We start from the raw sequence: 15,054 nt of genomic DNA, 5'->3' as shown, positions 1-15,054 counted from the left end.
TAACCAGAGTAAACTGTCAGGGCAGGGCCTGACCTTGTAACAACCCTAAAAACGCCATAAATAAACAAAGCAGCTTTCTGGTGTAACTTTGTGCTGTTTGGTTTAGAGCTACATGAAGGAATCTCACTTTTTAGAGAGGGACAATGAATGATGGGGGGGGGGGGGGGGGGGCGAAAGAAGAAGAAGAAAGGAAAACCCAACAAATAAAATCCTGATTCAGATAAAACCGTGGTACTGGTAACACCGTTTTCTTCATCAGCTTTGCAAAATGGAGAGCTGATCAAATCTTTGATCTCCAAAGTGCCTCCCAGAAGATAAAAGTGGATGGACCATAAATTCCCAGAAGGAAGAAGATGTGCTTTCCACTTGAGGCCTCACTAATATTTGTCTGGAATTAATTTGATGAACTTTCAAGTCCTTTCGCACATGCAGCGAAAGACCAAAGCGATCCGAGTGTGGAAGCCCTGGTCCCTTTCCACGGAGTCCTGCTTGTTTGGGTACCCACAACAGCCTGGCTTTGATGATTTATGTAGCAGAGAGAACACAGTTCCCTTCCTAGAAGGGTTTTCTTAGAAGAAAATTCACTTTCAGGTCCTCTGCCAAAAAAAGGTGGATGTGAGACAGGTCAGAATTGGTCCTGTGGAATTAGGAGATGGTGATGGCCATGGCTGTGGCCAGAGCTCTGGGCAACCTGATCTAGCTGAGGATGCCTCTGCTTACTGCAGAGGGGGTTGGACTAGATGACCTTTGGAGGTCACTTCCAAGCCAGACCATTCTGTGAGTTTGGGAGGTCATGAGCAGGGAAGCTGCTTTGTTGCCTCTTTGTTGCCTCTCTGTTGCTTGCTGAGAAAGCCCCAGCAAAATCATGTGTGCTAGCACAGAGCTGCTGCTTGGATCCTGCCCCTTCCGACCATGGCTCCAGTGTTGCAATGGCTCTTCCTTTGAGGATTCCAGCTTCCTCCTTCCCCTAGCCATGTTTTATGGTTGTGTTTGCTTAATGTTTGCTTGTGCCCTTCCATGCAGAGTGCCCTGGACCCAATTAAACAAGGTGAGGTCATGTCCCAGGATGAGGTGCTTGCCCAGCTCCGTGCTCCGCTCGCTGGCTCTCCTGCCTCGCTCTGGCATGGTCACCCTGCCCTGAGCAGATGGCTTTAATGGGCAGCTGAAGTCTCAGTCCTGAGGAGCACAGATCATCTTTCAAGGCAACTTCCTGCCCATGCCACCAAACCCAACATTTACACAGCTTTAAAAATCAGAGTTATTCCCTTTACAGCCCCATTTACAACGTGCTTTCCACTCTGCCTTCCCGACTCCACCTGCCACGGAATTTGCTTTTAGTTCACCAAAATTTGACCCTCTCTCCAATATCTTTTATTTGTCTTTCCCCCCTCACCCCCACCCTTTTCCTCTTTGTCCTGGTATATTTATGCTGCTGTGGAACCTTTCTTGCTCCCAGATTAACAAATCATTCTGGAGCTGGTAATTAGCAACAGTTGTGCTAAAAGGAACCATCCCCAATGTTAAATTAGTCCACTTTTAAATAAACTGTGTACAAAATGTTAGATCTCTATTCCCAGAGCCCCAGTAAAAAAAAAAAGGCTGCTGGCTCTTTGCTAACAAAGCCAAAAGATGGGAGTAGCATGGTTGTAAGTACAGAGACAATTCTGTGGGCTTGAGTTTATAACTGGTGATGGAGCATTCACCCAGCAGATGTCAATAGGAGTCGTTAAAAAACATTGTTTGGGGGGGGGGGGGAACCCAACCCACCCCATTCTTTTTCTCCTACTTTCATCTCTGTTCTCAGTTAGATCCCTGCTGGGCTGCTTTCCTGGTTTCTTTGGGTTTTTTGCTTTTTGGTTTGGGGTTGGTTTCGGAGTTTTTTATTATTTTTTTTTCTTTTCTCCTTTCCAAGAGTTTTTTCATCCTGAGCTTGGTGAGAAACACAAGCAATTGTTACCCATTCTTTGACTGGAAGCAGGGGAGCTGGAAGAGGCTGAGCAGATGGCTGGCCTTAAGCTGACAACAATTTGGTTCCTACTATTTTGGCAGTCCTCACTGCCAAGGAAAGTCCTTGAGGAGAAGGTACAAGCTTGAGTGCTGCAAAGGGCTTTTGTTGAAATGAAACTCAGGGAGAGCAGAAGCTTGTCTTGATCCCCCCCACTTCTACCTAGAGCTTTGGAAGTGATGTGCCAGCTGGGTGGATCCAGTGTTTCTCCCTGTTGGTTGTATTCCTTCGTGGGTTTAGGATGGGTTTAGGGTGATTTTAGAGTCACAGGGTCACTGTATGGGTTGAGCTGGAAGGAGCATTTAAAGGCTGTCAGTCCAACCCTCCCTACAGTCAGCAGGGGCATCTTCAGCTAGATCAAGCTGCTCAAAGCCCAATCCAACCTGATGTGGAATGTTTCCAGCGATGGAGTATCTACTACTTCTGGGCAACCTGGGACAGTCTCTCACAGCCTGCACTCTAATAAATTTCTTCCTCACATCCAGTCTAAATCTCCCTCTTTTAGTGCAAACCCATCACTCCTTGTTCTGTCACAATAGGCCCTGCTAAAAGTCTGTCCCCAGCTCTCTTCTAGGCTTCTTCAAATACCGAAAGGCCACCACAAGGTCTCCCTGGAGCCTTCTCTTCTGCAGGCTGAACAACCCCAACTTTCTCATCTGTCCTCACAGCAGAGGGGTTCCAGCCCTCACATCATTTCTGTGGTCTCCTCTGGCCCTGCTCCAACAGCTCCACATCTGTGCTGTGCTGAGGAGCTGGACCCAGCACTGCAGGTGGGGTCTCAGCAGAGAGAGGCAGAATCCCCTCCCTTGACCTGCTGCCCATGCTGCTGCAGATGCAGCCCAGGGGAGAGGGTTGGCTTCTGGGCTGGGAGTGCACGTTGCCAGCTCATGTCCAGCTTTTTTACTCACCACCATCCCCAAGTCCTTCTCCACAGGGCAGCTCTCAGTAACAGTGCTAAGGTGGTTTTCAGATGGTTTAGCAGGTAGCAGATGCCAGAGCCCAGCCAGGGGTTCCTTGCTCCCCCTCTGCCCCCAGGGCAGCCCTTGGTCCCACAGGTGCTGCCTTGGCCATTCCCTCACCCTCCTGCTGCTGATGCAATGTGGCCTTTTTTTTTTTTTTAATTATTATTATTATTATATCCAGATTACAATAGCAACTTTTCCTGCCTGCTTCCTCCCCTTTGGAAAGGGCAGGTTCATCCCTCTGCCTCCAGAACAATGGGTGCCTTTGTGTCAGCCCTGCAGAATTCCCCAAAGGCCAGACATTCCCAGAAACACAGATGGATGCAGGGCGATAGAGCCTTATTGTGCTCCGCAACCATGGTGATGAGCACTTGGTAAATACAGAACATTTCCTGGAGTCTGCAGCACGGGAGACAGGCCCACCAGAAAGTCTCACCACAAACTGCTTCCACTTACTGATTTCCTCCAGAATTTCACTGTGGTTTCCCTCGAAATGGGAGAAAGAGGGAATTAGGATCGGGGGAATTAAGTTCGGAGGAGGTTTAGGCTGGACATGAGGAAAAATATCTTACCTGAAGGCATTGTCAAGCCCAGGAGCAGGCTGCCCAGGGAAGTGATGGAGTCGCCAATCCCTGGAGGGCTTTAAAAGCCATGGAGATGTGGAGCTGAGGGACATGGTGACCTGACAGTGCTGTTTAATGGTTGGGCTCGATGGTCTTCTGTGATTCTTGGTCTGGGTGTAACTTTTCAGGCAGTACATTTTTAGACACCTGACACATTTTCATCATATCTTTGGTTCAAACTACTCTGAATTAATTTTGTAGTACTGAACTCACTTTGAATTCACATTCTCTGCAGTATCCATTAATCAGCTTTGCTGATGCCTCTCTTGGGAAGCCATAGACAATCATTTGTCATCTGTGATGTGGCAGATACCCAAGCAAGATATCATTTGAGAGAAGCTCCACGTACCTCAGGTGTGATGGAAAAGCAGAGCTGTGAACATCTAGGACTGAGCCAACGTGCTGGTTAAAGATTTTGAGGTTATTTTGTGTGTCTACTTAGCATGGGAAGCTGAAAGCCAGAGTGGTGAGGTTCATCCCTGCAGCCTGTGTTGAGGGTGGTATTTTCATGTGACTGCAGCAGCCAGCAAGAGGGAACCAGAGTTTGAAAGCTCCTGGGAGTCCAGAATTCTTCATGGACCTCTGATATGAGCTGTGCCAGCTGGATGTAAAATATTGAAAGGAATTAACTGGCTGGGAGAGGCACAAGCCTGACTGTGTGGTGGCCATGATGAGGAATTGTTCCAGGTCACAGCATAAGGTTTGATGTGTCCTGATCCATACACAACCTCTGTTTGCCTCCTCTCTTCTTCACCAGCCCTTCCAGTTGTGATCTGAATTCCCACAACCTCCGCATGGTGGGGGTTGGAAGGGACCCCTAGGGATCATCTAGTCTAACACCCCTGCTGAAGCAGGGTCACACACAGCAGATTGCCCAGCATGGCATCCAAGCAGGTCTGGAATCTCTCCAGAGAAGGAGACTCCACAGCCTCTCTGGGCAGCCTCTTCCAGTGTTTCATTGCCCTCAAAGTGACCATGCTTTGTTATTCTTAATGTTTATAAAGCCATGATGAGGTGCTGCTGATTCCTTCCATTCGTAGAGCTGCTTTGGGGTTGGTTTGTCCTTCCCTGGTACCTCCTGTCTGGCTCACATAATGTAGTGGGATGACCACTGGGAGACTTTTGAGGATATTCGGAAGTCTTGAGGAGAAATTACCTGCTCAGAACCCCACCTCAGTTGCATTTTCAGGTATTTGTGCTGCTTCCATTGTTGGATGGACTTGAGATTGTCCTGATGGGATCCTCAGTGCTTAGGCTGCGGTGTGTGCTTCAGCAGCCTTCTCTGGAACTTGAACTGAACTTGGAGGCTTGGTTTTCTTGTTGTGTTTTTTTTTTTCTTTTTTTCCCTTTACAGCTGCATGTTAAGGAGGCAGCAGTTATTAGAAGTGACTGGTGATTCTGTATGAATTCCACTTCTGAAAGCTGGGGCTTTTCAGAACGCCTCGGGTCAAATATTGAAGCTGAGGAATCTCAGATAGTTTCTTCTGTTACAAAACAGGGCCAGGGCTAATGAGAGGAGAACAGATGTTCCAGCCAGGCAGGAATGCAATTGCATCTGAACTCTGTGTGCATCTCAACTGTGGATGCCATGTAAATGCTGAACTCAACTAGTAGCTGGTGATTCCCACAGCATGAGAGGCTTCATTGTCTGTCTTGCTTGGAGTACTTGCAGCTGAGTTTTGATTCTTGCAGCTCCTCTGGCCATGGCCACAGAGTGTTCTGTGGGCAGACAGAAGTGTGCTTAGCACCTACTCTGAGCCCATCTGGCCACAGATCTACTCTAGCACAAAAGCTGGCACTGTGAGGGTGGCAGAGCTCTGGAGCAGGCTGCCCAGAGAGGTTGTGGAATCTCCTTCTCTGGAGACTTTCAAAATCTGCCAGGACGTGTTCCTGTGTGACCTGCTGTAGGTGATCCTGCCCTGGCTAGGGGAGTTGGACTAGATGAGGCTCCCTTCCAACCCCTAACGTTCTGTGATTCTGCAAAAAGCTGAGGAACTGGTGCTGAGGACATAGACCTTCCTGAATGGCCAGGTGTGGCAGGCCAGGCATGGAGTCCTGCTGCAGGCTGTCTGCCTTCTGCACATCTTGGGTTGAAGAAGGGTGGGACTGAACAGCCAAACCTAGAGCTGCCATGCTGATGGTTGGAAGTGTGGAGTTGTCTTCAGCTGTGGCCTCATTATGAACCTGCTGGGTTAGAATAGTTCAGATTCAGTAAGCATAAAGAAAGATATAAAGAACTGCTGCCCAGAGCTGGAGACCACCACCACTGGGAAAGTCTTTGAGGAAAAACCTGTGAATGAGGCAGGGCAGTCACTTGTTTTCATTTGGGCTTTCTTGGCTGTGACATCAGGTGCATTAAGAAGAATGTGGCCAGCAAGTCAAGGGAGATTCTCCTTTACTCTTCCTTAGTGAGGCCATATCCGAGTACTGTTCTGAGCTCCCTGCTTCAAGAGAGATAAGGAACTACTGGAGATAGTCCAGGGGAGGCTACAAAGCTGCTGAGGGGCCTGGAGCATCTCTGTGAGAAGGAAAGGCTGAGAGCCCTGGGGCTGTTTAGCCTGGAGAAGAAGAGCAGAATGAGAGGGGATCTGATCAATGCTGATCAATATCTAAAGAGTGGTGGGCAAGATGATGGATCCAGGCACTTTGCAGTGGTGCCCAGTGACAGAACAAGGGCAAAGGGAATAAACCACAACCCAAGAGGTCCATCTGGACAGGAAGAAAAACTTCTTTGCTGTGAGGGTGCCAGAGCACTGGTCCAGGCTGCCCAGAGAGGTTGTGGAGTCTCCTTCTCTGGAGAGATTCCAAACTCACCTGGACACAATCCTGGGCCACCTGCTGTGGGAAAACCTGCTTTAGCAGGTTGGCTGGGCTAAGTGATGTGCAGAAGTTCCTTCCAAGCCCAACCATGCTGGGTTCTGGGGTTGTTTGGCTGGTCACTGCTGCGGTTAATGCGAGGCGGATTTGGTGCGGTCCGTTAATGTGTTTGAAACGCTGTGAACAGATAAACTCCAGGGCTGGCTGAGCCAGGCAACACTTCCCTGCATCCTGACTGCTGCAGGGGCTTGATAAGTTGGCTTCTCAAAGAGGGCTGAGGTCTCTCTTGGGTTTCCTTCAGCCCTCTGTGGAGATTCACAGGGCCATCAGTACCTGTGTGTGCACAGGGAGTTTTGGATGTGGCTCCTGTGCTCTTCCGTGTGATTAAGCCATGAGCTTACAGGCAGCTGCTCCACGCTGCAGAGGCTTTCCAGCCAATTAGGCAGAATTACGCAGGGGAGGAAGAAGAACAAGCAAAGCTCTGCAGGGATGAGCTAGGCAAGGAGATTGCCTCCCACCTGCCTTCCGTTCCTGATGGATAGCGGTGGTGGGAAGGGCGCAGTCGAAGCCTCCAGCGAACGGTTGGAGGGAGCCATTTTTCCTAGGCTCAGGCAAAACCTTCCTGCAGCACCACTTGGGAATCGTTTTCTGCTGGAATTCATGACATATGTTAGTTGTTTATCTTAGTGGGATGTGACTTAAAATGTCAGAATGGTTTGTGTTAAGCAACAACCGAATAAAACAAACAAAATAAAAACACAGCTGTAATACTGCGCTTTAAAAACTGTTGGATTTGAATACGTGGGGTTGATAAAAGTCAGCAATAGGGTGCAGTGGGCTGTAGAAAAGAAGGGGATTTTTTTTTTGAGTCCAACCACCAAGCCAAAGAGGGGAAAAAAGGAAAACAAAAAAAAGCCTGGAGATACCCAAATTAGAAAGAGGAACATTGTTTGTCAGCTCTGCTGTCAAGATCCAGCGTTTGGAATCCAACCTAAATGCCTCAAGGAAGACAAAAGGCACATCACATTCTTCTTCCCTAGCCAGTGAGAGTGTGGAGAACAAAATGTGATGGCCGCAGGTTCTGGTGTGAACCCCAGGAGCTTGGCTGGAACTGATGATGTGAGCTTGGGGGGGGTGGAGATTTATGTCTGATTGGGTTTTTGAGTTTCTGAGAAGACAGCACAATATTATTTTGCCAGCAACAGTGGCTCTGCAGTTAATTGAGAGCGGGATTTGCCTTTGTTCATGAACACATTTGCGCTGTGGTGTGCTTGCACCTACTCAGTGGAGACTGGATTTGTTTTTCTAAGAGCCTTCATGGTATCAGTAGGCTGTCCTGGTAAATTGCCACCAATCCCAAAGTGGATCTGGATGAGATTGAGGAGATAAATCAGTTTGGTTGCTCTTTGTGTGCATAAAGTGATGGAAATTCCTGGTGCAGTGAGTGAGGGTCCCTCTGCCTTACTCAAACAAGCAGGGAACTGAGAGGTCATGGAGTAATGGAGTCATCCCAGGAGGTGACTGGATCCACCTCTGTCCCCCAAGGCAGGACCAACGCCATGACAAAGGTGATGACAGCAGAGGTGACAGGCTTGTGTTCAGGATGGCTGATGCTTTGGCTTAGTGCTTCTACAACCCTATGCCCATGCTGCTCCTCATGCCAAAAAGCCTCTAGGAGATGTGCAGGGCTGGTGGATCTCTGTGTACTCCAACAGCAGCTGATGACCTACAGGTCTCACTATCCTTTTAAAGGTAGAAAAAACATGAGAGCAGTTAGATTCATCCTACTCCTTCCCCCTCTCCTGCTGGGGCAGAAGGTGAGTGCTCAGCAAGACATCTTTACCTGGACTAATGACACAGATTGTTGGCTGATGGTCTCTTAGGTCTGTCTCTTTCAGTCACTCTCCAGTTCTGATCATCTTGAACTGTCTTGAGACACTGGAAAAGGTAACACAGGAAGGTGGTGGATGCTCCCTCCTTGGAGGTGTTCAAGACCAGGTTGGATGAAGCCTTGAGCAACCTGGGCTGGTGGAAGGTGTCTCCATGGCAGGGGGTTGGAACTGGATGATCTTTCAGATCTCCTTCAACCCAAACCATTCTATGAGTCGATGAACTGAAGACTTTTTTCCCTTTAATGTGATTAAAGATGAGTATAAAGAACATCCCAACCTACTGTCAGTGGTGGCCAGTGTCTCTTTATATTTGCATTTAACTGTCCTCCCATTCCTTTTGAGGCTGACCAAGTTATTCCCTGATGTGATGAGTCCTGGTTTTCAATTGTCAAACTAAGCAAAAATATCATTGAGTATTGCCAGGAGGAAAAAAACTTTGGCAACAGCAGAGAAAAAAAACCTGTTGCTTGATGAGATCTTGCATTGTCTGAAGCTGTCTGAGGAAGAGAGATTGTGGCTCTTTGTGGAATCCACTGTCACTCCAGGGACTTGAGAGATGGGGCAGGGTTGAGCTGTGACTTTTCTCCATTTGTTTTCAGAGCAATAAGCTTGAACTGGGGTCTGGTGTTAAGAGGATCAGAGGAATAGAAAGGGAGCAGGCTACTGATCCATGGAGCTCCTGGAGCAGCATCTGATCATCTGGATGACACATGGGTGTAGGCTTGTCCTTTGACAGATTGCTCAGAGGAGTAAAGCAGTGAGGCAGCAGAAGGCCACTCTCATACCTAACTCACCACAAGACAAATGTCTATCAGGCTTTGGTGCTGAGGCACAGACTCTTCTCAGCCCCACTGGCCAAGCAGTATGGTGTTCCAGAAGTGTCAGAGGAGACCTCAGTGTGTGATACTTCCCCTGGAGGCATAGGGAGACATGGGTGAAGCCTGTAAGAGAGATGAAGAATAGCCTCAAAAAGTTGATGTAGCCAAGGGAGTGGCTGCCAAGATGAGCTGCAAAGTCTTCTTGATCTTTCAGGCTGGAGGAGACTGGCTTTGAGCATGAGGCAGCTTCACTCAGCACAGGGGTGGGGGAATCAGAAGTGGCAGCTGTAAATTGGCTCTGAGCCAGCCTTGGGCACTCAGCAGCTTATAACTCCAGAACATGACAGGGTTACCACTAAACAAAGCCTCCTGAAATGCAGGGCTTGTGTTTCTGCTGTACACAGAGGTTAGGTGCAGTGATGTCGAGCAGCGTGCTGGGCTGGCCTCCAGGAGAGGATCTTGGTATCGCTGTCAAGTGAAGGACAAGGAGGAAACATAAGGGGATGCCATCATGTAGCACATGTAACCAGAAAAAAAGATGACTGTGTTCACACATGAATTTTTAAGAGCTTCAAACAAATGGAAACAAAAGAAGAGAGAGAAACAACAGTGGTGAGTGAGGAGAAACGGAATGGCCTTGGGCTCGCTCTGCTTTACAGATTCACAGAACCATGGAATGGTTTGGGTTGGAAGGGACCTTTAAAGGCCATCTAGTCCAACCTCCCTGCAGTGAGCAGGGACATCTTCAACTATAGATGATCCTAGTGTCTCAAGCAGCACTGTTTTGTCCTTGTCCCCCTTGGTACAGTCAGCTCCCCCTCCTGTTACAAAACAGATTCGCTGTGTTCTGATCTACTGAAATCAGCACCAGCCTTGTAGCAAGGACATCACATCTCTGCCTTGGCTTCAGCCATACTGCCTGTAATTGCAGGCAGCATCTTTCTTCCACATTTAGCAGAAGACCTCCCCCTTTCTCATCCCACACCCCAAAACAAGTTCTTCACCATAGAATCATTGGAAGAGACCTCCAAGATCATCCAACCTATCACCAGCCCCATCCAACCAACCAGACCATGGCACTAAGTGCCTCATCCAGGCTTCTCTTGAACATCTCCAGGGATAGTGACTCCACCACCTCCCTGGGCAGCACATCCCCATGGCAAATCTCTCTCTCTGTGAAGAACTTCCTCCTAACATCCAGCCCAAACCTCCCCTGGCACAACTGGAGACTGTGTCCCCTCGTTCTATTGCTGGTTGCCTGGGAGAAGAGACCAACCCCCAGCTGGCTACAACCTCCCTTCAGGTAGTTGTAGACAGCAATGAGGTCTCCCCTGAGCCTCCTCTTCTCCAGGCTAAACAACCCCAGCTCCCTCAGCCTCACCTCATAGGGCTGTGTTCCAGGGCCCTCACCACCCATGAGGGTAGTGGAACACTGCAGCAGGTTACCCAGGGAGGTGTTTGAGGCCCCATCCCTGGAGATATTCAAGGTCAGGCTCAGCAGGGCTCTGGGCAACTTGATCTCGTTGAGGATGTCCCTGCTGACTGCACAGGGGGTTGGGCTGGATGACCTTTGGAGGTCCCTTCCCACCCAGAGCATTCTGTGTGATACTGAGTGTGTAAAACCCTGCTCTGGCAAGGCATGTGAGAAGTTTTGAGTAGTGCACAATGGGTTTTACCTCCTAGATAATTATCCAGATCTATCATGTTTTCTTAAATATTCTGGAGGAGTAATAGCAGAGCTGCTCTCCAAGAGCTGTTGCCTTCTTCTCTGGACCTGTTGAAGAAGCACTTTCTTTTTCAGGAAAAGGGGGGAGGGAAAAAAATCATCTTGTTTGAGGATTTGTTTCACTGACTGATATCTTAGTAAGGTCCAAGAAGCTTTCATCTGGATAGACCAAATTTCCTGAAGATGTTGAAAACATATTGGTTCCAAACCTCCCCCAAACCCACATGTTCTAGATTAAGCATGTGTTTGGGAGCTAACATCCTTCTTTCCCCAGCTCCACCAGGGTCTGGCATTAATAACACTGAGTTTAAAACTATTTGAAGAGCCTTAAGTATCTCAGAGCCATGTAAATGTCATTACACCAGTTCTGTACAAGGAGCAACTGAGTTTTGGGGGGTTGACCAAAGTGGAGGGGGTTGATCTTATTTATTGGGACAATTTACATCAAAGAAAGTTGTAGATTCTTCAGAGCTTGAAATCTCAAGTAGCACTTGAGCTTTTCTTCCTACACCTTCCACCATTAATATTGGTGGCACTGATAGGAGGCATTGATGGGAGGCTTAATGAGGAGGACTTTAATACTTAACCAGCATAATGGTTCCTTCTGGACTGGATTCATTAATTCCTAGAATTCATAGATTCATGGAATGGTTTGGATTAGAAAGGAACCTTGAACACCATCTAGTTCCAACTCCCTGCCATGGGCAGGGACACCTCCTACTAGCCCAGGTTGCTCAAGACCTCATCCAATGTGGCCTTGAAAACCTCCAGAGAGGAGGCATCCACAACCTCCCTTGGCAACCTGTTCCAGTGTCTCACCACCCTCACCTAATCTCTGGTCTAAATGTGCCCTCCTCAAGCTTGAATCCATTCCCTCTTATCCTATCACTACAAGCCCTTGAAAAAAGTCCCTTCCCAACTTTCTTGTAGGCCCCCTCCAGGTACTAGAAGGCTGCTTGAAGGTCTCCCTGGAGCCTTCTCCAGGCTGAACAACCCCAACTCTCTCAGCCTGGCCCCACAGCAGAGGGGCTTCAGCCCTGAGAGCATTTTTGTGGCCTCCTCTGGCCCTACTCCGGCAGGTCGATCTCTCTCCTGTGCTGAGGACTCCAGAGCTGGTGCCAGCACTGCAGGTGGGGTCTCAGCAGAGCACAGCAGAATCCCCTCCCTGTCCTGCTGCCCACACTGCTGGGGATGCAGGCCAGGAGATGGTTGGCTTCTGGGCTGTGAGTGCACGTTGCTGGGGAATGTCCAGCTTGTCATTCACCATCACTGCCCAGCCCTTCTCCTCAGGGCTGCTCCTCTCAGTGGATGTCTTTGTTCTGAACTGAGTGTAGACACTGCTAGGATGTGGTAATGGAAGTCGTTGACTTTGCTCTCTGCTCTTGGCAGCTGAGCTTTTGAGCAGGTTCAGCAGCCTTCCTAGGTGCTCATCCTCTGATCCCTGTAGTGGTCACCCTTTTATAGGCTTTGTATAAAAATCAGTGTAATTACAAAGCTCTGTTCCCATCAATAAACCCAGTTTGAACTGTTTGGCAGGAATTTAAACTATTCCTTGTTAATCCCCACACAGGACTTAAGAAGTGAACTCAGGGTTTTTCATATCCTATTTATATCAGCAGATGTCCTGGAGAAGTTTTTGATATAGATATATATATATATTTTTTTTTTTGGTATTTATAGTAAATCACAGCAGTGTGTAGCGTGCAGAAAGACAAATCAAGGAGGGGGGAGAAAGTAAACTCTATCAATCTTTATAAGAGAAAACATGTCATATGTAATAGCCTTGAGTTGCATCACCATCTGGTTTGCTTAGTTTTACTTCTTTCTTTTTTTTTTCTGAAGCCCTTGGAAGTGATCCAGCAGATGTTGGGACTGCAAGGAGCTGGGGGCTAGAACCTGCTCCCTGAAGCATGGTTAGATGTCTTCTGCTGCTTGCTGGGCCACAGCTGCACTTTTTTACACCACAAGAGCTCCTCTAGTGCAAATCTTTTCTTCAGCTTCAGTGAGAAACTCCCATCCCAACTGGCTCCTTGCTGAAAGCCACAGCCGCAGAGCTTTCTGCTAGAAGTGGCTTGGCACTACTTGGAGTCTTCCCCTTACTGATGCCCAGCTGGATGGCTCTGCAGGCAGAAGGCTTCCAGCATAGCTCTTTTCTTTTGGTTGGATTTTTTGTTGTTGTTGTGGTTGCTGTCTTCTAGTCCTTGTACTTTTCCCTCACAGCTTACTACTCTTTCTGGTATTGCCTGCCATCCTGGCCTGTATCAGGAATGGTGTGACCAGCAGGACCAGGGAAGTGGTTGTCTCCCTTGTGCTCAGCACTGCTGAGGCCACACCTTGAGTGCTGTGTCCAGTTTTGGGGCCCTCCTGGGTCTCAGTGACTGACCATGCTTCTTTTGATGCAGCCCAGGATGCAATTTCCCTTCTGGGCTGCAAGTGCCCATTGCCAGCTCCTGGCCAGCTTTTTGTCAACCACTGCCCCCAAGTCCTTTTCCACATCATCTCCCAGCCTGTACTGATAATATGGATTGTCCCAACCCAGGTGCAGGACCTTGCACTTGGCCTTATTGAATGTCATGAGATTCACCTGGGCCCACCTCTCCAGCTCATCCAGGTCTCTCTGGATGACATCCCATCCCTCTGGCTTATCAACTGCACCACTTAACTTGGTGTCATCTGCAAACTTGCTGAGGGTGCACTTGCTCCCACTGTCTGTATCACTGATGAAGGTACTAAACAGCAGGAGATGCAGGAGAGGACTATGAAAGACTTCCACTTGCCTAATGAAGGCATTTAACCTGCTCCATCAGCTAGCAGTCAAGCAGTGGGTCATAGGTGGTCAACCACTGCAGCATTATTGAGCTGTATTGCTTAAATATTGGTGTGTGGCTCCAAAGAGCATGGTGGAAAGAATTCTTTGTCTGCTCTGCATGTCAATGTTGGGACAATGATAGCAAGTGAAGTTTTCAAGTCTTGTGCCTTTCATACCAAGGGATGCCCACAGATTGCATCAGGTTGAAAGTGACCCTCAAAGGTCATCTTGTGCAACCCCCCCCCCTGCAGGCAGCAGGGACATCTCCAACCAGAGCAGGCTGCCCAGGGACACATCCACTCTGATCTTGAATGTCTCCAGGGATGGGGCCTCAACCACATTTTTGGGCAGCCTTTTCCAGTGTCTCACCACTCTCATGGTGCAGAACTTCCTCTTGATGTCCAACCTAAACCTCCTCTGCTCCAGTTCCAAACCATCACCCCTCAGCCTATCACTACAAGTCCTTCTAGGGCAGTGATCATGCTCCTGTTCTCAGCACTGCTGAGGCCACACTTTGAGTCCTGGGTTCAGTTTTGGGCCCCTCACTCCAATAAGGACAGTGTGATGCTAGAGCTTGTCCAGAGAGGAGCAACAAAGCTGCTGAAGGGTCTAGAGCACGAGTCTTGTGAGGAGCAGCTGAGAGAGCTGGAGGTGTTTAGTGTGGAGGACGCTAAGGAGAGACCTCATTGCTCTCTACAGCTACCTGAAAGGAGGTTGGAGTGAGGTGGAGATTGGTCTCTTCTCCCTAGTATCAGGTGGCACAATAGGTTCCTGATGGGAGGAACCTGTACAGGGTGCCTCTTTCAGGCCAACAGAGAGATCTTTTCTGTCTCAGCCTTTGGTAAGGCATCCAACAGATGGATCTGAAAGAGTCAGTGGGCATATTAAATTGTTTGGTTATAAAAAGACAGGTAGCAAAAAAAGTTCTTTAATTGGCTTTGTTATGCCCTCCAGAAATTCTCTCTGGTGCTTCTTCCTCACTCTCCGGTCAGAGGTTCCATCTGAACAGGAGAAACAAGAGAAAATGGCCTGAAGTTGTGCCAGGGGAAGTTTAGATTGGATATTAGGAAAAAAAAAATTATGGAAAGAGTGGTCAGGCATTGGAATAGGTTACACAGGGAGGTGGTGGAGTCACCATCCCTGGAGATGTTGAAGAAAGGTGTGGCCATGGCACTTGGGGACATGGTTTGATGGTCATGGTGGTGTTGGGTCGATGGCTGGACTGGCTGATCTGGGAGGTCTTTTCCAACCAAAACAATTCTATGATTCTAAGCAGTCCCTCCCCAGCCTTCCTGGGGAACTTGGGTTTGATATCCATACGGGCTCGATACGTCGGTGGCACTCTCCTCAAGCTCTCAAGATCTTTGATCCCACTTCTGCCTTCAGAAAGAGCCTGATGAGG

General features: G+C 48.6%; 1 protein-coding gene across 1 annotated transcript in view; it reads left to right on the top strand.

Moving 5' to 3' along the window:
• EDA (ectodysplasin A) overlaps positions 1-15,054 on the top strand; it is an 83,296-nt gene that overhangs the window by 50,671 nt on the left and 17,571 nt on the right. The window lies entirely within an intron of this gene.

The sequence above is a fragment of the Indicator indicator genome, chromosome 17 (genome assembly GCF_027791375.1).
Source record: "Indicator indicator isolate 239-I01 chromosome 17, UM_Iind_1.1, whole genome shotgun sequence".
Lineage (NCBI taxonomy): Eukaryota > Metazoa > Chordata > Aves > Piciformes > Indicatoridae > Indicator > Indicator indicator.
This window is presented reverse-complemented; position numbering and strand designations above follow the sequence as displayed.